General features: G+C 37.1%; 1 pseudogene; it reads left to right on the top strand.

The window, feature by feature from the left end:
- The first annotated feature begins 4 nt into the window (after positions 1 to 4).
- On the top strand, positions 5 to 23,383 carry LOC120779805 (annotated as a pseudogene).
- Positions 23,384 to 27,560: the final 4,177 nt, after the last annotated feature.

The following is a 27,560-nucleotide window of genomic DNA, read 5'->3' on the forward strand; positions in this document are numbered from 1 at the left end:
TATAATGTCATCTGGACCTATTATATTTCTGAATATTCACCCAGAAACTAAAGAGCGTAAACGATCTGGAGGTGAGAAAAATTGTGGGAATTTTAATTTTCCTCCAGCACAACATAATCCAGTAGATTCACCTAGGTATTTAACGCCTTATGTACAATATTTACCTATTACAGTAGACGCTCACAAATTAGAACAATCAGAAATTAGAACATCCAGAAATCAGAACCAGAGTTTTTAATGCATTGGACGCTCTGAAATTAGAACTTCAAGTTTGTTTTTTTTTTTTTACTTTTAAACACAAGGGAATTCCCATTTTTTGTTGCATTGAACGCTCTGAAATTAGAACTTGAGGTTCTAATTTCTGAGAGCTGTTTTTTTAATTTTTAACACAAGGGAATTCCCATTCTTGGTTTTTATTTTACTGAACAAAGGTAAAAGAATAGAAAGGAGAATCCCCAAGTTATATATTTAATTTCTTTTTAGTTTTGGTTTTGCCATATTTTTGGTGTTTTTGTCATTCGTTTGTGAAATTTGATACGCGTGGACATATTTTGCTAGACTCTACCGAAAACCAAAAATAACTTACTAAAAATGTGAAATAAACGTACCATTAACCACTTTATCTTTAGAAACCAAAGTAAAGATATTGGAAAAGTTGGACAAAGGAGTTCAAGGGAAGGGTCTAGTGCTAGATTTCAATGTGAGCATATCTGCCATCAGCTATATCAAGTCAAATTGATCATCTGTATTAAATGCTGTTTCCAACACTTATCAGGAAGCATCAAATAAAACTATGCATAGTGCCGAATACCCGAAAATTGAAATTCGTCTTTATGAGTGGTTTTTAAAACAACGTCAAAGGAAGTGTGCATTGACAGGAACAATATTAAATTTGGACGGAACCGGATTATTTTATCGTTGCCTACCAGATAAAACATATGTATGACTCTGCTTGTTAAAAAAGTGCACATCAGCCTTCACAACAGTGAATAATTGTAATAAAGTTCAAATTGACTCTACATTTTCTTTAGAAAACTTTTTTCATGAGAAAAAGAAATGAACTGTTTTTAGGGTTTTATCGGCAATTATTCGAACTTTTCTCACATTTTAAACCTTCCCTAGACCTCCACGAACATTTCAAAACCAATATAAGATAAATCCGTTCAGCCGTTCTCGAGTTTTAGCGAAACTTGCGAACAGCAATTCATTTATATATACATACTAGCTGACCCGGCGAACTTCGCACCGCCTAATTATTGGAGGCATATTTAGTAAGTCACAAGCACACGACGCAATACTTTTTTAATTTTATTGAAATTTGCTGCTTTTAGATTTTTAGGAATATTAAAGAATTATAGTATAGATGCACAGCAAAGAGACGTTAACATTTTAAGTGACATTTTACCATAGACAAGTTTTTTTTGAGTGAATACTGACAAATATTTACACTATAACTATCAAACTACATCTGTCGTTTTTTTTTTGACGATGGCCATGGTTAGAAAAAGAAGAAGAACTACATCTGTCATCGAGAAAATAAAGAATTCAAACAACTATAATATAGTTATAGTGAAGCTATATATCTCTCAACTCCTTAAAATGCATTGTCCGTTTTGTAAAAAGTGGATGGAACGGCAGAAAAAAAAATAATAACTGTCCAGATTGTATTAAATTATTATTAAGATGCGACGAATGCTACAACATAATCGCTGTTACCTTCAGATTTTGTACCAAGTGTGGTAAGAATCAGGAATAATGGGATGCCCAACTTATTCCAGTGTGAGAGCGCCTCAAAATAAGCGTTTCTTATAACATTTTCCATTATGGCCAGATCGAACAAAATAACAATTTTTGGGCATTTATTAACCCAATACCCAACATTTAGTACGAATATAAATTACTAAACAGTGGTTATTTATTATATGGAGAAACTATTTAAATCTTTTTAAAGAATATTATAACAACTGACTTTTGTCCTTTCAATACCCAATAATAGGATTTAAGGTTTTTAGCTCTCAATCATTAAAAGTTTTTAATAATTTTCAATTGAAAATAATACTGTGATGTTTCAAATTACAAAACATTTCATCAAATACATTTAAATTTCACAAATTTATTTAATTTTCATTGTTTTGCATTTTTGATAAGAGGTCTTGAACGATGCAACAAATCCCTCCGTTTATATATTTTTTTGGTAAGATTTCAATCTGGCCATCGCTCGTTTCCAATTGCTAAACGTCAAAACCTCCCCAATCCAGTCAACTGTTAAAGTTTAGGTGGTTTTGACGTTTAGCAATTGTTGTCTCACTTCCAGCGAGAGAGGAGTTGGGCATCCCATTATTCCTGGTAAGAATATAGAACAAATAATACGCAGGAACAGGGCAAAAGTACAAAAAAATATATTAAAGCAAAAGTTTCTATCTAAACCACTACAATGCCATCTTCATCATCTGAGGAGACACTCTGTGAATTAAATTTATCGGCCGAAGACATACAGGACATTCAATTTATTGAAGACAGCCAAAAGCCCAACATCAAGATTGTTCTGGTAGATAATGATGTTATTGAAGACAGCCAGCAGCTCAACATTGATAATGCTCTGATCGAATCAGCTTTGTCGCCTAGTACTTCCACCATATTATCATGTCCTGGCGAGCCAAGTGGTTCCCAAGTAGATGGAAATAAAGAGTTACTAATACACGTTGACATTAAGGATCCAAATGCACATATAATATACATATTAAGTCATTTATTTATATTTATACACTTCATATACAAAAATTTAAAATTTTCTTGGATATGCTCGTTTCTGGACTGTGAACCTGATAAACAAATCTTTGCTTAAATTAAATGCAACACAGTTATGATAATATACAGTTAATTAATATAGTGCTTTCTGGTAGACAATATTTTTAGTTTTTTTTGCGGTGCGTAAATAAATAAGGATGTTGGTTTTCCGACACGCGAACACGCAACGTATAATTGTCCATGTGCGAAACAGGGAAACTCTAAGTTTATTCCGCAAACTTGCAACGATTGCCTTGCGATTTATTTATGGTCATCGCAAACGCCAGACGCACGGGAAATTGCAACCTCTTAAAATCAAATGGCAAATCCGTTGGAATCATAGGCATTCGCGGGATTAAGACATTCTCTCCTTTGTATTTTCCTTTGATTATTTTAGCTTCGATGATGTTATTCATGAGTTTCTTCACAAGGTTGATTAATATTACGCAGCATGATGACAACTGACCCTACTTTTAATTTCAAATTATGTGGTGGTAGTCCAGGCAAGTTCAATGAATTTAAAAATTCTGTAGGATAGTTGACTACGTCATCCTGGTTTGTGGCCGTGTCAACTGATTTGTACGTAAACAAGTCTCCTGGAAGGAAATTCTGAATGGTAGCATTGAGATCATCGACATCTTTGTTTTTTGCTGCCAATATTACTCGTTCACTTAGCCAATCGTGGTTATTATATTGTTGTTTAATGTCCGGAAAACACGCTGAATAAGCCCTTTTTCGATGCTGTGAAGTGACAGAAATCTGTGGGAAAAGTCATTAATCCGGTCGAGCTGTCAACTGCGACCTTACCATTGTTGCCAATATCCAGCAACTGCTTCGAAAACACAGTCGCAGTTTGATCTTGTTGCGAAAAACACTCGCATGTTAGTAGTTAATTGTAGTGTCTTTACATGCCGCCACAAATTTGATGATTTAAGACATGCGTTTATTTCGTCAGCAACAGTCGATCGAGGAATTACTGAAAGAGTCTGACGAAAATCACCTGACAACAGTATCATAGCTCCATCAAAAATGTTTTGGTTATCACGTAAATCTTTTAACGTCCTATCTAGTGCCTCCAGCGACCTCTTGTGGGCCATTGTGCATTCGTCCCAAATTATCAATTTGCTTACTTGGAGAGTCTTCGTCATAGCGCTATTTTTGGCAATGTTGCAAACTGGCGTTTCGTTGATATGCATGTTTAATGGTAATTTTAAGGCTGAATGTGCAGTTCGTCCGCCTTCTAATAAAGTTGCTGCTATTCCAGATGAAGCCAACGCTAGGGCTACCTCATTTTGCGATCGGATCTTTGCTAATAGCAATGAAATTAGGAACGTTTTCCCAGTACCCCCAGCAGAATCAATAAAGTAAATCCCCCCAAACCCACTGTTTACAGCTTGTGTTAAACAATCGTACGCAATCCTTTGTTCTTCGTTCAATTGCGGAACAGTTGTGCGAACTGCTTCGGTCATAGCTTGAGTATCGCACTGGAGTTCTCTTTGCAACTCATGGTTTAATGCATCTTGCATAGCACGATTGGGTGCTGTCAGGCCCAAACACGACAATACTTTATTTGCCAAACACATATCTTCTATTATGATCAATATGTCATTGTAAATCTCTGCCGTAATTTCCAATGTAGGATTCAAAGTTTCACAACGCACGCGATGCAACACATCCTCAGATATGTCATCCCTATATTTCATCCACAAATCATTCGGATTTGAGGGGAAACATGTCGATATTATAACCGCAAACAGTGTGCGAATTTGATGCGGCGATGAAGATATCACGGAATCCTTGAGCGTATCATCCCAATGCGGATCGTTTCCAAGCAACCGTAATAATTGACACGCCTCACGGTAAGTCGCACACAGATGTCCATCAACTGTTCGCAATTGTTGAAAAGATGTCGGACCAGGAACATTCACCAATAACAATCTAAGATAATAACATTCATCGTTATTAGGATGTACTGTATATATACGGCCTATAGCATCTGTGGCAAATACATTTTCATATCCTTCAAGTGGTGTTCCTTGTTAACGACGCTGAAAAGACTTTGATGATGCGTTCCAAGTGTAGTAGCGCGGCATATCAGCATACAGCAAACTGCGAGCGAATTGATCAGTTGCACAAACTGAGAAGAAACCTGTCAATGTGGTCACAGGTGGGCGTGCCGCTCTATCCACAGCGTTGTTTGGGTTGAAATACACTCGTTGTTTATTTTCTAAATGAACTGCCAAATGCAATACAGTCGGATGTCTTTCATGAATTGCAAACGAAAATATGCGCCAATAGCCTCATTGCTGCTTACATGGCGACCCATCTGATAGTGAGACACTTCATCTTTTGTGTTTGTTACTGCGAACATGGCCATGTCGCTATCTTTGTTAACATATTTACATATGTACTTTATGAATTTCACAGAGTTACAAAATTCCACGTTGATGTGAGCTTCAAAAGTTTTGGACAATATGGGCGAGAACGACACAATCCAACGATTGTCTACATGAAAATCTTGTCCTTTTCTCTTGACATCTACAGATCGTCCAAAGTTCTCAACTGATCGCCGACGATACAATGGGTAACCATCGATTCCCGAGATGGTTTCAGCAAGCAAGTTTCTCGGGTACCGTTTGTAGCACTTGCCGTCGATCATACAGGGTGAGCTGTTGTTGAAAACTCCGCAAGGTCCATGTATCATGTGCTTAGTTACTATCGTATGCAATTTTGGGTCAACCGTTTCATCAGGAATTTCGGCTGAAATAATGGAATCAATTTCTTCTGGCCTTATTTTGTCAACCAACCAGACTAATATATGAGCATGTGGCAAACCACGTTTTTGCCACTCAACAGAGTACATCCAACAACGTATTTGGCCATACACACGATGCTTTGTAATGAAATTCATTAAAGATTTTAATTTTTGCTTGTAAACTCTGGCTGTGATGTCCTGCCTATCAAGTGGTGTTTGGTTGTGTAGCAGTTCTTTTTTTATTTCAATCCATTGTGGGTTACAGGTGAATGTAATAAATAGGTCTGGACGGCCATACTTTCGAACATAAGACATCGCATCTTGAGCGTACTCGTGCATGTGGCGCGGGCTTCCGATGTAAGTGGCCGGTAAAATTGTCATTCATCCTACATTATTTACATTGCCGTCAGCATTGATTGCATCGCGAAGATGAATGTACTCTTCAGATCGAAGCTGCTGTTGGTTAAGACGGATGTATATCATGATGGAGTCATGTGTAGAAGTTCACGCAAGTGAGGAAAGTTCTCTGATCGCCATTCACTTGGGAGTGGCCAGAAACGATTCTTTTACACATGGCTCAAGCATCTCACTACTTCCGGTCTTTGACCAAGTATCCTCTGGGTAGCCTAAGAACATCCGTTCGAAGGCGAGCTAATGTGAGAAGGCGAAACATTCCCTACATAGGGTTGTGCGCTGGGCTTGGGACCCGCCACGTAAAAAACAATACCAATGAAAAAGTTGAAACAGCCTCGGATGAGAGACCCCCCTTTTGATGACGACCATGGCAAACGGAATAAGGACTCCGATTTGGGGGCATGCACCTGGAATGTCCGGTCCCTTAATTGGGAAGGTGCCGCTGCCCAGCTGGTTGATGTCCTCGCAAAAATAAAGGCTGACATCACCGCGTCCAAGAAATGCGATGGACGGGACAAGGACAGAGACGAGTAGGTCCTTGTGACATTTACTACAGTGGCCATATAAAGGAGCGCAAGTTTGGTGTTGGATTCGTGGTGGGAGAGAGACTCCGTCGCCGAGTACTATCATTCACTCCGGTGAATGAACGTCTAGCCACAATCCGCATCAAAGCGAGGTTCTTCAACATATCGCTGATCTGCGCCCCGACGGAAGAGAAGGACGATGTGACCAAAGATGCCTTCTATGAGTGCTTGGAGCGCACTTATGAAGCCTGCCCCCGCCACGATGTCAAAATCGTGCTTAGCGACTTTAACGCCAGGATGGGCAAAGAAGGTATATTTGGCACTACGGTCGGTAAATTCAGCCTCCACGACGAAACATCCCCTAATGGGCTGAGGCTGATTGACTTCGCCGGGGCCCGAAATATGGTTATCTGTAGTACTAGATTCCAGCATAAAAAGATTCATCAAGCTACCTGGCTGTCTCCGGATCGAAAAACTACCAACCAGATCGATCATGTTGTGATAGATGGAAGACACGTCTCCAGTGTTTTAGATGTGCGTGCGCTCCGAGGTCCCAACATCGACTCGGACCATTATCTTGTTGCAGCTAAGATTCGCTCTCGCCTCTGTGCAGCAAAAAACGCACGCCAACAAACACAAGGAAGGTTCGACGTCGAGAAGCTGCAATCACAACAGACAGCCGAACGATTTTCTACTCGGCTTGCACTCCTGCTCTCTGAGAGCACTAGTCAACAACTCGGTATAAAGGAACTGTGGGACGGCATTTCAAATTCCTTACGTACAGCTGCAACCGAAACCATTGGTTTTCGGAAAGTGCAAAAGAACAGCTGGTACGACGAGGAGTGCCGTGTCGCAGCGGAGAGACACAGGCTGCCTACCTCGCAACGTTACGATCGACCACTACACGTGCGGGGTGGGATAGATACCGAGAGTTGAAGAGGGAAGCGAGACGCATTTGCAGACAGAAGAAGAAAGAGGCCGAAATGCGTGAGTAGGAAAAGCTTGATAAGCTAGCCGACAAGGGTAATGCTCGAAAATTCTACGATAAAATGCGGCGGCTCACAGAAGGCTTCAAGACCGGAGCATACTCTTGTAGAACCCCCAAAGGTGATCTAGTCACTGATGCCCAGAGCATAGTTAAATTATGGAGGGAACACTCCTCCAGCCTGCTGAATGGCAGTGAACGCACAACACCAGGAGAAGGAGAACCCGATTCCCCAATCGATGACGATGGAGCAGACGTTCCATTACCCGACCATGAAGAAGTTCGAATAGCAATTGCCCGCCTCAAGAACAACAAAGCGGCAGGGGCCGACGGACTACCGGCCGAGCTACTCAAACACGGCGGCGAAGAACTAATAGGGAGCATGCATCAGCTTCTTTGTAAAATATGGTCGGACGAGAGCATGCCCAACGATTGGAATTTAAGTGTGCTATGCCCAATCCATAAAAAAGGAGACCCCACAATCTGCGCCAACTACCGTGGGATTAGCCTCCTCAACATCGCATATAAGGTTCTATCGAGCGTATTGTGTGAAAAATTAAAGCCCACCGTCAACAAACTGATTGGACCTTATGAGTGTGGCTTTAGACCTGGAAAATCAACAACCGACCAGATATTCACCATGCGCCAAATCTTGGAAAAGACCCGTGAAAGGAGAATCGACACACACCAGCTCTTCGTCGATTTCAAAGCTGCTTTCGACAGCACGAAAAGGAGCTGCCTTTATGCCGCGATGTCTGAATTTGGTATCCCCGTAAAACTAATACGGCTGTGTAAACTGACGTTGAGCAACACGAAAAGCTCCGTCAGGATCGGGAAGGACCTCTCCGAGCCGTTCGATACCAAACGAGGTTTCAGACAAGACGACTCCCTATCGTGCGACTTCTTCAACCTGCTTCTGGAGAAAATAGTTCGAGCTGCGGAACTAAACAGAGAAGGTACCATCTTCTATAAAAGTGTACAGCTGCTGGCGTATGCCGACGATATTGATATCATCGGCCTCAACACCCGCGCCGTTAGTTCTGCTTTCTCTAGGCTGGACAAGGAAGCACAGAAAATGGGTCTGGTAGTGAACGAGGGCAAAACGAAATATCTCCTGTCATCAAACAAACAGTCGTCGCACTCGCGACTTGGCTCTCACGTCACTGTTGACAGTCATAACTTTGAAGTTGTAGATAATTTCGTCTATTTAGGAACCAGTTACATTAACACCACTAATAATGTCAGCCTGGAAATCCAACGCAGGATTGCTCTTGCCAACAGGTGCTACTTCGGACTGAGTAGGCAATTGAAAAGTAAAGCCCTCTCTCGACGAACAACAGCTAAATTCTATAGGTGGCTCATAATTCCCGTTCTGCTGTATGGTGCAGAGGCTTGGGCGATGACAGCAACCGATGAGTCGACGTTACGAGTTTTCGAGAGAAAAATTCTGCGAAAGATTTATGGTCCTTTGCGCATTGGCCACGGCGAATATCGCAGCCGATGGAACGATGAGCTGTACGAGATATATGACGACATTGACATAGTTCAGCGAATTAAAAGACAGCGGCTACGCTGGCTAGGTCATGTTGTCCGGATGGATGAAAACACTCCAGCTCTGAAAGTATTCGACGCAGTACCCGCCGGGGGAAGCAGAGGAAGAGGAAGACCTCCACTCCGTTGGAAGGACCAAGTGGAGAAGGACCTGGCTTCGCTTGGAATATCCAATTGGCGCCACGCAGCGAAAAGAAGAAACGACTGGCGCGCTGTTGTTTAGTCGGCTATAATCGCGTAAGCGGTGTCTACGCCAATTAAGAAGAAGAAGTCCACTGCATACTGATGAAAGAGCCGTTGACACATCAAAATGTGATTTACTTCACCTTCACGGATCATGAGTCTGTATGCATAATAATTCATGGCACTGACTTTTTTGTGTGTATCAGCACCTGGAAGTACATATGATAAAAAAATACATTAATATATTGAACATATAAAATATTTTATTTTGTATAATCTAATTACCTCTTGTTGGATTAACCATTTTGATATTAAAATGGTACCCATCTTCTCCCTGCCAGAAAATTAATGAGTATTGTAAAGCATCATAAGCTCTATGCGTTTCATATACACGTTTCAATGCATTGTTTCGGCGATGAAGTATAATATCTCTTGATTGCAAATTCTCTCCAACAACGACAATAGCCACTTCATCTATTGTCGGTGAATTAAACCTCCTTGCATGCTCTCCAGCAGGTGTCTTGTCGGCTCTTATTACAATATTATGGCTGTCTGATGGCATCCGATCCAGTGCCATTTTGAACATCTTCACTAATTCATTATTCTCGTGAAGAAATGTTTGCAGTTGTTGGACAATGATTCGCTTGACGGTTGATTGACGGTTGATTGACGGTTGATTATGACCACAACGTGTATCAACTTCCACATCTTGATTGCCCATAAAATAAATTTGCAAAAATTTATGATCTGCATCTGGCACTGGCAGCATTGCCCCCAGTAGGTGATGAATTTGTCCTTGTATCTGTAATTGTTTAAGAACTGGTTAAATTAATTGTGATACAAATACAAATTAGAATTTCACTAAAACAATTATGGTATACTACCTTGAAAGTAGGCATGAACCCGTCTTGTACTATATGCGTTGCACCAAACGATGTCATTTGGAAGCAATTATTATATTTTTGGATGTTAGCCAAGAAATGTTTAGACTCACTTTCCATCCCATTAACTAATGAGTGTAACGGTTCAGGTGGTGGAACCAATTGAGGCAATTGTACATTGCCACCAGCACAACATAATCCTGCAAGTTCACTACTGTACTTTAATGCTTTACAATGTTGACAAATGATTGACATTTCTCTAATCGTCACAGAGTTGTCGGCACTATAATCAAATTCCGGATCGTAGGAAAATGCTCCTCGTTCGAGGTTTACAGGAGCATTGCGTCTGCGGAATCGATTAAATTCGTTATCCCGTGCTCGCTGCTGTTGTGATCGATGTGCACGAACTCGTTCCATTCTCCCCTATCCACTTGATAGTTATTTACTCTTGAACGTAATTGTCCCATACTTGTACGACTGTTATCATTATCAGCATCTCGCTGGTCATTAGTGCGGTTGGAGCGTAAAGTAGCTCGTTGCATATTTACACGACTTCGACGACCTATGTCAGGTCGTTTTATTTTCCTCGGCATTGTAAGCAGCGAGAAGAAAATCACTTTTAGCAGTATTTCAATATTTCTCCAATTAAATGTTTCTTTTTTTTTAACATGAGATGACAAAACCAAGGATGTTAAAGTAGGAGCGCAGCAAAAAGTCTCTAAATGTATGGACAAAACAATGGAAGGTTCGGATACACTTATTACAGGGCATCTCGACAGGATAGAATTTATAGAATACTAACTGTTATTGCCATTGCCAAATCTGTATGTGGGCATTTGCTATCATGATATAATCATTTGCGCAAAAGCGTAGAGTAGGTAGGATCGAGATGATGTAGCGTATGCTTTGAGCTCTTGAAAAATTTATTTTATCATTTGCGAAATGCCGTCGGGTAGGTATCTGATGTAGGGCACGTTTTGAGCTCTTGAACTCCTTAAATCTTTTGTGTGGAACATAAAAAAAGGATAAATATCCTTTTGTTAACAAATGTATTTTTGGAAAAAATAAGATGATAACAAAGGATAAAGATCCTTTTATTACAAATGTATTTCTGGGAAAAATAAGAATTTATATTTTTGGACTACTATATAATAATTGTGGCATAACTTTTATATACCAATTAAAATAATAAATTTAAAATGAGAAATGATATTTTGATTTATGCTTGTATAAGTTTATTAAATTTAAGACTTCCCTACCCAATTTGCATAATATTTCTATAAATTAACAAAACTAAATATTAAATGTTATTTTGAAAATGTACTTTATTTTTATAATATAACACAACCGTCTTAACTCGCTCTTCTAATTTTCATATTACCGAAATTAAAATGCCGTCGGCATATGTGGAAATGGAATATGTTGCCTCTTCGAAATTTTCATATAAATGAAAACTGCGCTGTTAAACTGCTGAAGAGACAGCTTCTAGCTTACGATATATGGCAAACTATGTAGTATTCTATATCTAATAAAGCAATGTGGAGTCTGCACAGGCAGAGATGCCCCGTTATTATAATAAAAGTATTTTTGAGAGTTGGTAACACTGTAAGGTTGGCACCATCAAACATGTCAACACATTAATTATATTTATATTTTGAAATTAAAATAATAAATTTAAAATGAGAAATGATATTTTGATTTATGCTTGTATAAGTTTATTAAATTTAAGACTTCCCTACCCAATTTGCATAATATTTCTATAAATTAACAAAACTAAATATTAAATGTTATTTTGAAAATGTACTTTATTTTTATAATATAACACAACCGTCTTAACTCGCTCTTCTAATTTTCATATTACCGAAATTAAAATGCCGTCGGCATATGTGGAAATGGAATATAATTGAGATATCATGATAAAACTTGGTACACGTATTTTTTGGCTCCATAAGAAGGTTAAGTTCGAAGATGGGCAAAATCGGCCCACTGCCACGCCCACAAAATGGCGGAAACCGAAAACCTATAAAGTGTCATAACTAAGCCATAAATAAAGATATTAAAGTGAAATTTGGCACAAAGGGTCGCATTAGGGAGGGGCATATCTGGACGTAATTTTTTTGGAAAAGTGGGCGTGGCCCCGCCCCTTACTAAGTTTTTTGTACATATCTCAGAAACTACTATAGCTATGTCAACCAAACTCTATAAAGTCGTTTCCTTCAGGCAGTTCCATATACAGTTCAAAAATGGAAGAAATCGGATAATAACCACGCCCACCTCCCATACATAGGTTATGTTGAAAATCACTAAAAGTGCGTTAACCGACTAACAAAAAACGTCAGAAACACTAAATTTTACGGAAAAAATGGCAGAAGGAAGTTGCATCCAGGCCTTTTTTAAAAATTGAAAGTGGGCGTGGCCTCGCCTTACTTGTTATATTTTTGGATGTTAGCCAAGAAGAAATTAGACTCACTTTCCATCCCATTAACTAATGAGTGTAACGGTTCAGGTGGTGGAACCAATTGAGGCAATTGTATATTGCCACCAGCACAACATAATCCTGCAGGTTTACTACTGTACTTTAATGCTTTACAATGTTGAAAAATGATTGACATTTCTCCAATCGTCAAAGATTTGTCGGCACTATAATCAAATTCCGGATCGTAGGAAAATGCTCCTCGTTCGAGGTTTACAGGAGCATTGCGTCTGCGGAATCGATTAAATTCGTTATCCCGTGCTCGCTGCTATTGTGATCGATGTGCACGAACTCGTTCCATTCTCCCCCTATCCACTTGATAGTTATTTACTCTTGAACGTAATTCTCCCATATTTGTACGACTGTTATCATTATCAGCATCTCGCTGGTCATTAGTGCGGTTGGAGCGTAAAGTAGCCCGTTGCACATTTACACGACTTCGACGACCTATATCAGGTCGTTTTCTTTTCCTCGGCATTGTAAGCAGCGAGAAGAAAATCACTTTTAGCAGTATTTCAATATTTCTCCAATTAAATGTTTCTTTTCTTTAACATGAGATGACAAAACCAGGGATGTTAAAGTAGGAACGCAGCAAAAAGTCTCTAAATTTATGGACAAAACAATGTAACGTTCGGATACACGTGCTTTTTACATGAGATGACAAAACAATGGAACGTTCGGATACACTTATTACAGGGCATCTCGACAGGATAGAATTTATAGAATACTAACTGTTATTGCCATTGCCAAATCTGTATGTGGGCATTTGCTATCATGATAAAATCATTTGCGCAAAATATGCTGCGTATGCTTTGAGCTCGTGAAAAATTTATTTTATCATTTGCGAAATGCCGTCGGGTAGGTAGCTGATGTAGGGCACGTTTTGAGCTCTTCAACTCCTTAAATCTTTTGTGTGGAACATAAAAAAAGGATAAATATCCTTTTGTTTACAAATGTATTTTTGGAAAAAATAAGATAACAACAAAGGATAAAGATCCTTTTTTTACAAATGTATTTCTGGGAAAAATAAGAATTTATATTTTTGGACTACTGTATAATTATTGTGGCATAACTTGTATATACATACCAATTAAAATAATAAATTTAAAATGAGAAATGATATTTTGATTTATGCTTGTATAAGTTTATTGAGTTTAAGACTTCACAACCCAATTTCCATAATATTTCTATAAATTAACAATATTAAACTAAATATTAAATGTTACTTTGAAAATGTACTTTATTTTTATAATATAACACAACCGTCTTAACTCGCTCTTCTAATTTTCATATTACCGAAATTAAAATGCCGTCGGCATATGTGGAAATGGAATATGTTGCCTCTTCGAAATTTTCATATAAATGAAAACTGCGCTGTTAAACTGCTGAAGAGACAGCTTCTAGCTTACCATATATGGCAAACTATGTAGTATTCTATATCTAGTAAGCAATGAGCAATGTGGAGTCTGCACAGGCAGAGATGCCCCGTTATTATAATAAAAGTATTTTTGAGAGTTGGTAACACTGTAAGGTTGGCACCATCAAACATGTCAACACATTAATTATATTTATATATTTTGAAATTTGAAATTGAAATTTAAATACACGATGTTATGAGCAAAGTTGATATTATGTTGTCGATTCAAAAGTCTTGTTTTAATGCGTTCTTCAATTCGAGTGGAACTGAGAGTACAAATACCGTCAAATGTTTGACAGCAAGTAAGTGGTCAACTTTTATATGGGAAAATGGAATTGTCGTTTTACTCTATCTTACTCGTAATTTTTCCTTATTTGCTCACCGTTTAGACCTACCCTGGACTACGACAAACATTTTAAAACCAAAGTCAGCGCAATCGGCCCAGCCGTTCTCGAGTTTTAATCAGACTAACGAACAACAATTCATTTTTATTTATATAGATAGATTATATAGATATTGTATATCATACTACTCCAGCTACCCGGTATTTTTATTTCAAATTTGCGTGACAACTATTTAAACAATTTATACGTGCATAGTGATTACCAAGGCAAAAATAGAGATACATACATATGTATCTACCACTTACAAATTTATTCAATTTTTATTTCACTTGTTTTTTTAAATAAATAAACAAATTTCACAATCAGCTGTCTAAATGCACAAGTCTGACGTCTGTCACCATACAATTTCAATGCGCATTAGAGTTCCTTAATGCGTATTAATTTTGCTGGTCTGTCAGGGTTATAAGGCTCAATCAATGGTATTGCGATCTTTAGTGTGCAACTTGTTGTAACGCACTTTCCTTGCATTTGAGGGTTCTGAGACAGGCGTTAAGAGCCATGGTTCTAGTAGGTATGCTTGGTCATCTAAAAACCACGAATCGCTTTATGTGTTATATGTACATATGAAACGCAACCGTGTTGGGGATGTGGTCCATATACCAGAGTCATGGCAAGACCCGGGATATCGCGCGTTGACAGCGGTGAACAGAAGTCGATAGTCACACACATGATAAAAAAGCGAATATCTATACATAAAAACATTAGTTAAAATACAAATGGTAGGAATTATATTAAGGCTTTAAAATCCCGATTCATAAATAGAGAGATAAAAGTGGTGACGTCTGTGGTCAGTGGTGAAACAATACCAATATATGTATTTGCAATCGATAGCTTCAAGTGGACTGTTGATTCCGAATTTCTTATAAAACCTACAAAAGAAAATTTATGCTATGTATTTAAAAGTACATAGTTTTTAGTTTGCACTTTACCCTCTTTTACACCAGCACAAACTAGGAGTAGTTCCTCCATTCTATTTCAATAAAATGATTGCAAATTTCTTTAAAAATATTGAAATTAACAAAACAAATACAACCGATTTTGTATTGTGAGGTCTGCTTTAACACATAACAAATTTGTGAGGATATTGTGAACATTTGAGCTTTTGACTTCATATCAGCATACAGTGAACCTTACAATAGTAAGGGTTGGGTTTTTTTGAGTGCAAGTGAATAAAGCTGTAAGTTAATGACGAAGTTTAGTTGTGTTATTACTTTAAAAACAATAAAATCGGCCGCTATTGTATAAGCACAGAAAAGCTGGTTTGTGTTTCACTCATTAAACATAATAAACTGAAAACTATAATATAATTAGATAACCTAATTTAGTTTCCTTATGCTTACTAAAAACAAAATTGAAGAGCTTTGTATGGCCACGAGTGTACGAGTAAATGAAAATTCACCACCGCTTCTACTGTGTGTATCGTGCATATTTGCGCAAATTGGATTTTTTCCGTAGAAACGAGTTTCAGAGAACGTGAATTATAGAGATGGTTCGGTAAGATATAAAGACATGTCCAATTCTGCAATTGCTATACGTCAAAACCTACTGAACTTTGACAGCTAATCGAGTTCAGTAGGTTTTGACCTTTATCAATTGCAAACGAGCGATGGCCAGATTGAAATCTTACCAAAAATATGTAAACGGAGGGATTTGTTGCATCGTTCAAGACCACTTATAAAAAATGTAAAACGATGAAAATTAAATAAATTTGTGAAATTTAAAGGTATTTGATGAAACGTTTTGTAATTTGAAGCATCATAGTATTATTTTCAATGGAAAATGATTTAAAACATTTAATGATTGAGAGCTAACAAGCTTAAATCCTTTTATTGGGTATTGAAAGGTCAAAAGTCAGTTGTTCTAATATACTTTAAAAAAATTTAAATAGTTTCTCCATATAATAAATAACCACTGTATAGTAATTTTTATATGTACTAAATGTTGGGTGTTTCAATTTAAATGCCCACAAATTATTATTTTGTTCAATCTGGCCATAATGGAAAATGTTATAAAAACGCTAATTTTGAATAAGTTGGACATCCCTTTATTCCTGGATTTCACTACTATCAGCTCGGAAGGAGAAATTTTAACAGTGATCAATGAACAGAGCAATGAAAATCATGCTTAGAAATATACTTTGCTATTACAGACGTATGTTGGCCTTTTGGCTTATATTTTTACTATAGGACCCGTCCACGCTTTAGTATATGTAGATCACATCACATTAGAAACTTACTTATAATTACTGATACGTTGTCGCGAAGAAAAGCACGTTTTTATTAAATGTTGTTATTTTCCTCGCTAAAAAGATCCGATAATAAACGCGTCCGATCGCTGCTAAATTCAAAGTCCTATAGAGAGAACCGCGGCCACATACGCGCTGTTTATAGACACGCTGGTACCGCCGCAAACGCCACGTTCCGCAGTCTCTGTTATATCTTCTTAATTTAAAACATATGTTGTAAATAACCATATAAATCAATATTAAATCAACAATGTACTTAAAGTATTTAATTGGATAATGATTAATACTGTATTGGTTAAAATCGCTTCGAAAAGTAGCCATTTTCTGTCGTAAAAAATAAATGACAAAAAAATGTTATTGTGAGATATCCATAAGAGATAGACTTATACCATCGCGGAGTTTTCTATAGAATTGTGTACAATACTTGATACACGATTTTGATAAATTTCGTAGGGTTCAGTCTGCGTTGTAAACGTCAATGTAAACGGAAAAAATTTAATTATTTACGACATCACATTAGAAACTTCAAAAATAACAGTATTTCTCCACTATTTAATGGATGTTATTATGCATATAAACCTTCCTCTTCAATCACTCTATCTATTAAATAAAACCGCAACAAAATCCGTTGCGTAGCTTTAAAAATTTAATTATACAAAGGGATATAGGGACTGAAAAAGCGATTTTGTTTATATTATATAGTGATACGTTTACATGCTATGGTATCAATTGATATGCATGCAAAACTGATAACATCATAATTGAATTATGAAATTATCAAAACAATATTTGTAGTTAATGGGCAAATAGCTACTTTTAAAATATTTCTTATGTTTGATAATCTATATACATATGTATATAAAAGAAAGTGTGTTAGTTATACCACTTATAACTCAAGAACGGCTGAACCGATTCGACAGAAAATTGGTGGGGAGGTAGCTTGGAACCAGGGTAAGGACACAGGCTATCTCTTTATCTTTTTTTTTCGATCTCTTTATGGTAAAATTCAATACAATTCATAAATAAAAAAATTATATTTCATTTGTTCAAAATTCATGTTTGTAAGAATCTTTTGAATATTTCATTATTCAAAAAAAAAAAAATAATAATAATAAAAATAATAAAAAAACATAGCTACTGTAAAAGTACAGCAATTTACGTATACATTGAGTAACTGATTTTTGCTACAGAACAAGGCGGCTTTTTGGCTTCTGACTTTGGTGGATTCTGCTGGCTCTCTGTTTTTGTCACTCGTCTAACGTTGTACTTGTTTACGTAATAGAACATTAGTGGCCACATTTGTATTAGCCAGAATCCTGTTCTCCATGCCAATTGTGATTCCTTGATTTGCTAAAAAGTCTACTCCAATTATAACTTCGTCGACGTTATCTGCTACTATAAAATTGTGTAACACTGCTGTCTTTCCAATTGCGATCTCGATCTATACTTTTCCGAAAACTTGAATATCTTCTCCAGATGAAGCACGCAGTAGTGGAGCAAACTTCAGTTAATAGACTTATTTCTTTACTAACCAGATGAGATTGATGTGTGACGCGCCACTCTCTGTAGATTTTCTAGTACTTTCTGCATGTTGTTATCTTTTTCAAGTAATTGGCGCAAATGTCATTATTGGATATACTATCGCAGCAAAATATGTATGTAGTATCATCTCGTATTCCTCGGATTTATGTGCATAAGCAAAGTGAACAAACCTCTTGATCTCTGTAGAAAATTAATGCAGAGACTTATTGGCTTACTGGCGGCTATAATACGTGCAGGGTTCTCATTTACTACTCCGTAGCAGCAAAATTTCTAAAATTATTGCTATGTTATCGCTACCGCTCTCACTTTGTCGGGAGCCGCAGCATAGCCTTAGCATAACAATGTAAAGTATGTGCTCTACTCTGCTCCGAGTTTTGTTAGGTAAAAAACTATAGCTGGAGCGGGAGCAAAAAATTAAATTCTGCGCTATGCTCTGGCGTAGCGGTAGCAAAAAATTGGGAGCGGTAGCACATCAGAGCAAATGAAAATTTTCATGTGCTACAGCTCCCGAATGCGTTTGTTGTTTTTTTTTCTTTTTTGCTATTTTCTGGCATAATATTTGAATTAATTGAATAATTCAAACAAAACAATGTTTTGCAAATCATTTTGGCACTTGTTGCGTCAAGTGCCTTTATAAATCTAAAATCAAATATTTTAAGAAATATATTAATAAAGTGAATTAGATAATAATTGAATAAATTATAAATTTTTTTATTATGTAAAATATTTACCAATTTTATATTACCAAAAACATCATCTATTCCAAATGTATTACAATACTCAATTACTATGAATTTTCGAAATTAATTTTAACTATGTACAAATACTTTCCCCCTTTTTATATACATTAGAGTGTTTGTTTTTCTTTGAACTATTAATTTTTTTCAGTCCCGTCACGAAATTTCCTTGGAAATACCCCAAAAAAAAAATTCCCTGAAAATTTTAGCCCTAAATATTTACATTAAGAACTGGACCGAGGCATGTAAAAATTGTCCATAGAAAATACACTAAAATCCTGATTTTTATCTTTAAATTCCTACAGATCAGAGGTATTTTATGGCATTTTTATATGTGCGGAAGAAATTGCGGGAATATAGCGCGGGAATTCCCGCAATTGTTTTATTGAAGGAAACATGAATGACGGGAATTCCCGCAATTTACGCGAATGTGTTAATCCATTGCACTGTGTATTTGCAGTTCTATTCTACCATTCCCAATATTTAGTAATTTTATAATTTTTTAGGAAGAATCAGTTTGAAATTGTACGCAAATACATACTTCAATGTATATTGCAAAGAATCGAAAAGATTTCTGTATATCTAAAATTATAATAAACCTTTTTATCAACACTCCAATTATTCCGCTTTATCTTTACGTTAGATATCGCGTTTGGTTTGTTATGAATGCATTTGCGTCCTTGACCAATAATCTAGCAAAGTATCCGCAGTACCTTGACGATGAAAATTCCAATGCCATTTTTGTTGTGATATTAAATATATCGGACGGGCTCGTCTTAAAAAAAAACTACCTGGTTAAGAAGCAAAATCAGTATAACCCATATACTAAGCATGTTTGGAAATGAAAATTTTTACTTATTTCTTTCTATTTTTGAATTACTAAAATTTTCAAATGATTCTTACATAAATTTTGAACAAATGCTTATGATTTGAAATATAATTTTTGTATTTATGAGCTGTATTGAAATTTTAAGCCAAGTCGGTTCAGCCGTTCTTGAGTTATAAACGACTTTCTTTTATATACCAACTTGTACCATACTTGTAAACGCCAAAAAATAGCAAAAAAGAAAAAAACAACAACAAACACATTCGGGAGCTGTAGCACATGGAAATTTTCATTTGCTCTGCTGTGCTACCGCTCCCAATTTTTTGCTACCGCTACGCCAGAGCATAGCGCAGAATTTAATTTTTTGCTCCCGCTCCAGCTATAGTTTTTACCTAACAAAACTCGGAGCAGAGTAGAGCACATACTTTACATTGTTATGCTAAGGCTATGCTGCGGCTCCCGACAAAGTGAGAGCGGAAGCAAGAGTAAAATGAAATGCTACGAGAGTAGCGTAGTTTTTCAAACGCTGAATACGTGATTGCAATTCGACTTTTATTGAAGTTAAACTTCTTATGCGAGTTCGGAAAAGGTTGCGTTAAACGTTTAACGCTTACATATTTACGCTAGCTTGTCGGCGAAGCTGTTCGAGCAGCAAGGAAAGCGGTGACAATCGGCGATCGTTTGTTAGATTCTTTCGGCACAGCTCGGATTTTCTACCAGCAACACTATATTGTGACGATTTGTCGTCGTGTCAGTGCTTCGACACATTGACTCTTTGACAAAGCGTGAGTTTCGGCCATGCGAAAGATGCGTGCGACACTTGTTATTATGAATGTATGTACATATGTACATAAGTACATATGTATGTGGCTTGCATTTGCTTTGTCAAAGAAATAATATACATATGTATATGCCATAGAAATTCTATTGGTACAAATATGGAAATGATAACGAAATAATGCGAATATGCATATTTCATGAAGGTCATCAATTTTCTTTGAAGAAATGAAGTTCATTTGGCACATCTTTACTTTGTAATAGTCGAAATAAATATACACTAAAGCTTTTTCAAAGTGTTTAAGGTGTATGGACGTGTTTTTGAATTCGCTCCGTGATTCTGATTTTTGCAAAAAAAAGCAAACAAATAAAAAACAGTGCACACAAACTATTAATAATAAACATTAACAAATAGTGCACAAAACAAATATATAAAAACAAAACAGAAAAAACAAACAATAATGAGTGCTTCTCAGCCTCACCCGCAAAACCGTAGGCATTCCTTAAATGACTACTTCAGCTTTGTCGAGCCAACAAAAGCAACTCCTAGCAAAAAAAAATGTAACGGCGATGATGAGTCATCGCAGCGATCAAGCAAGGTGAGAATATACCAAGCAAAAAAGGGCCATCAGTTCAGACCGGTATTGATATAAAAAGGAAATTGAGTCCTATTAAAACAGGCAAAAAATTTCAAGCAGGCACGCCAAACAGTAAAAAGCCAGAAATTCTTAATGGCAACAGATCTGCTTTATTAAGCAAAGAGCCTAACGGCGAAGCAAAGGGTTCTACCACGGTCGTGAATGCCAAACCCCATCCAATCTATTTGCGTGAGCGTAGCTCAAGTGCGCTTGTTTCCAAAATGAGCAATATAATAGGCACAAACAATTTTTACATTGTGCCCTTGAAAAAAGGTAACATAGATGAAACAAAAATTCAAACATACACTGAAAAAAATTTCAACAGCTAATAATCTGATCTTGGCAGATCTTCCAACAGCTAATAATGCTTCAGTGAGCCGTAACAAATGCCACATAATAGCATCAAGAATATTAGCCGAGCACTTAAGGTCTGTCGAAGAATGGCTAGCCAACTGGCGTATAAATATGAATGAACAAAAGTGTAAGCATGTTACGTTTTCGATCCGATCTGAACATTTTTTTCGGAGTAATCCATGTCAGATTTCGTTAAGATACCGCGTCAAATGCGAAAGTTTTCCATACAAGCCCTTGATTCCGATCGTTCAGTTTGTCTGGCAGCTAAATGCTATAGTTAATCGATCTGAACAATTTCTTCGGAGATTACATTGTTGCCTTAGAAAATACTTTATACCAAATTTTGTGAATATATCTTGTCAAATGCAAAAGTTTTCCATACAAGAACTTTTTTCTGATCGTTCAGCTTGTATGGCTGCTAAATGTTATAGTTAACCGATCTGAACAATTTCTTCGAAGATTACATTGTTGCCTTAGAAAATAATCTATACCAAATTTCGTGAATATATCTTGTCAAATGTAAAAGTTTTCTATACAAGAACTTGATTCCGATCGTTCAGTTTGTATAGCAGCTATATGTTATAGTGGTCTGATATCGGCAGTTCCGACAAATGAGCAGCGTCTTGAAAAGAAAATGACGTTTACAAAATTTCAAAACGATATCTTGAACACTCTGGGACTAGTTCGAATATATACAGACAGACAGACGGACATGGCTAAATCGACTCTAATCGGTCAACATACTGATCATTTATATATGTATATACTTTATAGGGTCTCCGACGCTTCCTTCTGGGTGTTACAAACTTCGTGACAAACTTAATATACCCTGTTCAGGGTATAAAAAAGACTACAAGCTCACCGAACGTATGAAACAGCTGCCGAGAGTTGTTTGGCGCACACACGTGCACACGTCAACTTCATACGACGATTCGAAAACTTTCGATTGCGCCAGGCTGGCCGCCGGATCTGTGCTTCAGGTGGCCGACAAAGTGCTGACTGGCGAAGCGAGCAGCAGCGTGTGCATTGTCCGTCCACCCGGTCACCATGCTGAGCCTGATATACCACATGGCTTCTGCACAATGGCAATGGCACACAGCATATCTTCGAATCGAATCCGAATCTGCTATATATAAGCATACATCGCTATGATAATAGCACTTTCTTTCCGAAGAGCAAAGATGCCGACCACGACGTGGTCAATATACCGTGGAATAAGAAAGGCATGGGCGATATGGAGTATGTAATGGCCTTCCAACAGCTCGTTATGCCCATAGCTTATGAATTCGATCCGGAATTAGTGCTCGTTTCGGCTGGAAAGGCGTCGTTGGCTGTGAAAATGTCGCTGACACGGAGGTGGCGTTGGAACCAAGCGGCAGTAAGCCGAAGGTAAAAGTTAAAACCCTAACCGAATTTCTCACCGAAAACTTAGAGGCTTTGCAAAATAATGAAATGTTCGCCGTTGCTCCATTAAAGACATGTCCTCATTTAAAACAGTTGCGTCCTGAGGAGGCGCCGAAAACCATAGACAGGAATGCACCTTGCGAGCAGTGCTCATCAACCGCCGAAAACTGGATATGTCTGAGCTGTTACAAAGTACTCTGCGGTCGTTACGTCATGGAACATATGCTTTTCCATAGCATAGAGCAATCACATCCGTTGGCGCTTAGCTTCAGCGATTTGTCCGTTTGATGTTATCCGTGTGAGGCGTATACAGATAACAGTGAATTGCATGTATACAAAAATCGACTACATCGTCATAAATTCGGTGAAGACATGGTGTGGTCATACCCGGACCGGCAAAACGCAAACGGCGATGACAGCGATAACGATGACTGTGATGCCGACGATGCGCATGTGTTTAGTATACAACTTGAACCGAGCAACTGACAATATCTGTTATTATTGCTGACGACAGTACAAAATTATTTGTGTACATCATTTCCACCGCTTAAACATGTTTTCCATTTTTTCGCCCAGTACCTTTGGCCGTTGATTTATAGCCTCTATATTAAATTGTTGTATTACTTTATATCAAGTTGATGATTTATCTATTAGTACTATATATGATACTTACATATATATATATGTATGTGTATGTATATCTGTTACAATATGTATACTAAATACATTGCTCACTTGCGACGACGTCTATACATATATTTCTATTAGAAACACAATATTTTCTCATGCAGACTAAGCAAAGACTTGAAAGCAACAACAAAAAAATGAAAAATGTACATTAAATCACTTATACCGCGTATCTGGTCCACATAAAACACACATGTTTGGTCCACACAAATACATACTTATGTGTCGTAAAAAGAAATCGACTTACATTTTTATACTGGAAATTTATTGTTCTTCAACTTAATGCAAAATACCGAGTTTGCTCGCTGGCTGATTTTATTTTTAATCAAGATGAATTTATTACTTATTTTAGAAGCTATAGCTGCTGTTAAGAGATTGTAAGAAAACTCAATACTACTATATGATAATATTTAATTTTTATTTTAATGACATAACTCTAAATTAATATATTTATACAAAGAGATTTGTTCGAGGGAAATTATTAAGTTACATACAAATGTATGAATAAGTGTAGCTTAACTTTAGAAGCAATTCAAATTATGACTGTTTTTACAAAAAGTAAAAAAAAAGCAATTATTGTAAAATTAACAATTTTTTCGCCGGTTTTGATCCAAGCAAGTTTTCAGAAGTATGAAATGTTTGAACTTAGCCTTTCCTTATCTGTTTTCTTTATAATTTAACTTTTGTGTATTTTAAATTTTTATCCTATTTTTATATTCTTACTTGCTGACCCCGCAGCTGTTGTCCTGCGTGAATTATTATTATGTGATTATGTGTTTTGAAATAAAAAGAAAGTTAAATTTATATTGTGTTGAAAATAATTTTTTTGCAATTTTTCTACATTTTTTTCAGTGTAACGCAGCGTGATAAACAACATTTTTTGGTTTCTGTTCCGGTGGGTAAATGTACAGAGAAGATGGTTTTCCGTGCAGATTGTAACCGGAATTGCTGAATGGACGTAATCCGCAAAGGCCTCGGTTTCCAAAAAAAATTATTTGTCTTCGTGTGCCACCGAAAAACCCTAACTAAGCCGCATACTTCCTGTAATCTTGGAAACTTAACAATGATGTTACTTCGTTATTTTAAAATTTTTTGACTTAGAATACAATATCACTTATGCTTACATTTAAAGTATACTCAGTGATCAATATTTTTGAAATTTCGTCTGTATCCAAAATTATAGGATTTACAATATTCAACCGTCTCAGTTAATTTATCGATTTGCTGTTGTATCTGCGCTAACTATAAACAATTTAGGTCACTGGACTGGATGTTCTTGTGCGTTAAATTTAAGTTAATTAAAATCGTCGAAATCCGGAGTTCCAGCTATGTATTTTAGCGGGCTTGTCCGTGGTGAACTTTTACAATCTCAATCTATCAATAAATTTGATCCATGTCTGCCTGAGAAACTTTAGTCACGTGCGATTGGGGAAAACTGTGAAATATATTTTCTATTTGTCGCAAAATGGTGAGGTAATTCGTCAAATTCGTTTGAAGCGATACCACTACTTAGTATTTGTCCCCAACTGCTACAATTCCGTCAATTACTGGTATGTAGTTGACTCCGTGAAATTGAAAATTTTGATGTCGGATCCCTGAGAACGCAAAAGTGGTAATATAACTCTATAAAGGTGAAAAAAAACTTATTACCTAAGGTTCTTTTTGTGAACCTTCCTATTATTTCTTAAAACTAGATCCTTTTGAACTTTTTTCTATAAAGACTTTTGTAAATTTATTGCCGAATCTTTTTTAATGAACGATTTTTTAGCTAAAACTGCGCTTTTTACTTCCAAGTGGTGCAAAAAATAGAAAAAAAAATTTTAACTTGAGAAATACAGCACCTTTAAAACGCATATCATTTTTTTTGTTTCAGATGATCCGGTAACGAGTTGTAATGTTCATCGCTTTCAGTTCAGTTTTTTTCAAGGCGCTTCTAGATATTCACCGTCACAGGCTCATTTATTAATATTTTTCATTGAAAATTTTGTTTAATATACTTCAAAAGTTGTACAATAATATGTCATTAAATTTAATAAAATTATATTACTCACGTCGCTGAAAAAAAATCACAAATATATATATATATTAATCAAGTGCTTCAAAGAATTTGTAGCATCTAGTGGCTTTACTTGGTGGCGCTTCTGCTCAAAATTCTCTATCCGATCTCCGTAAATGCAAGTTTTTTCCGACTGCTCGATGAGCTTTCCAGTTTTCACTTGGTCCGTTTTACTCAGATCTTTTTACCTGGTAGCTGTATATCCTTTATACTTTTCGCCTTTTTCCCCTTTTTACGCTTTTTAAAATTTTTATGCTTTCGTCCAAAGATTTATAAGGTGATGTTGTTAATTCCTTTGTTACTGATCGTGTGCCTCTGAAGCTGGTAGTCTGTTTCTGCTTAAGCTTCTGGTAAGATCTACTAGGGTGTGATACAATTATTCATGGCAGCGTTACTCGTGGTAGTTATTGGTTTTTCTAAACTGTTTTCTCCTTTTAGTTGTGCATCTTCTACTTAATTTTCTTGGTTTCATGGAATATGTTTTTATCAAATTAATAAATACCAGTGCATTTGAACCATTTATTGCTATCCGTGCTGTTTGAACCTTAAAATAGGCCTTTGAAAAAGAGTCAATAACATCAAATTTAGTCACTTTTGAGCCTTGCTTTTGCAATGGTCTTATCTCATGATTGTAAAATGTTTTAAGACAATCCATTAAAGCTTTATCTAAAGGCTACATTTTGTGTGAGCAATGAGGTGACTATGATAAGAGAGTAACGCCAGTTTTGCGGGCGCTGTCTAAAATGTCAATATTCCTCGTATGACTGAAATGACCATCTAAAGTAAGCAGGCTGGTATTTTCTTATAATGGATTAATGAAATATAATAAGTGATCTAGTGACGCCAAAATCTTTCGCAGAACCTTTCTCTCCAAAACTCGCAACGTCGACTAGCAGGACGACAATAATGAGTGACTTATAGAGTTTGGTTTTTGTTCGTCGAGAGAGGACTTTGCTTCTCAATTCTCTACTCAGTCCGAAGTAGCACCTGTTGGCAAGAGTTGGACTGTGTTGGATTTCCAGGCTGGTATTTTTGGTGGTGTTTACGCTGGTTCCAAGATAGACGAAGTTACCTACAGCTTCAAAGTTATGACTGTCAACAGTGACGTGAAAACTAGGTCGCGAGTGCGTCGACTATTCGTTTGATGACAGGAGATATTTCGTCTTGCCCTCGTTCACTGCCAGACCCATTTATTTTGCTTTCTTGTCCAGTCTGGAGAGAGCAGAACTAACGGCGCGGGTGTTGAGGCCGACGATATCAATATCATTTATTTTCTCCAAAAGCAGGTTGAAGAAGTCGCACGATAGGGAGTCGCCTTGTCTGAAACCTCGTTTGGTATCGAACGGCTCGGAGAGGTCCTGCCCGATCCTGACGGAGCTTTTCGTGTTGCTCAACGTCAGTTTACGCAGCCGTATTAGTTTTGCGGGATACCAAATTCAGACATCGCGGCATAAAGGCAGCTCCTTTTCGTGCTGTCGAAAGCAGGTTTGAAATCGAAGGAGAGCTGGTGTGTGTCGATTCTCCTTTCAAGGGCCTTTTCCAAGATTTGGCGTATAGTGAATATCTGGCCGGTTGTTGATTTGCCAGGTCCAAAACCACACTGATAAGGTCCAATCAGTTTGTTGACGGTAGGCTTTAATCTTTCACACAATACGCTCGATAGAACCTTATATGCGATGTTGAGGAGGCTCCCACGGTAGTTGGCGCAAATTGTGGGGTCTCTTTTTTTGCGGATTGGGCATAGCACACTTAAATTCCAATCGTTGGGCAAGCTTTATTTCGAACATATTTTACAAAGAAGCTGATGCATGCTCCTTATCAGTCCTTCGCCGCCGTGTTTGAATAGCTCGGCCGGCAGATCTTCGGCCCCCGCCGCTTTGGGCTCTTCAGGCGGGTAATTGCTATTTGGTTACGGAAATA

This window comes from Bactrocera tryoni, unplaced genomic scaffold, assembly GCF_016617805.1.
Source record: "Bactrocera tryoni isolate S06 unplaced genomic scaffold, CSIRO_BtryS06_freeze2 scaffold_11, whole genome shotgun sequence".
Lineage (NCBI taxonomy): Eukaryota > Metazoa > Arthropoda > Insecta > Diptera > Tephritidae > Bactrocera > Bactrocera tryoni.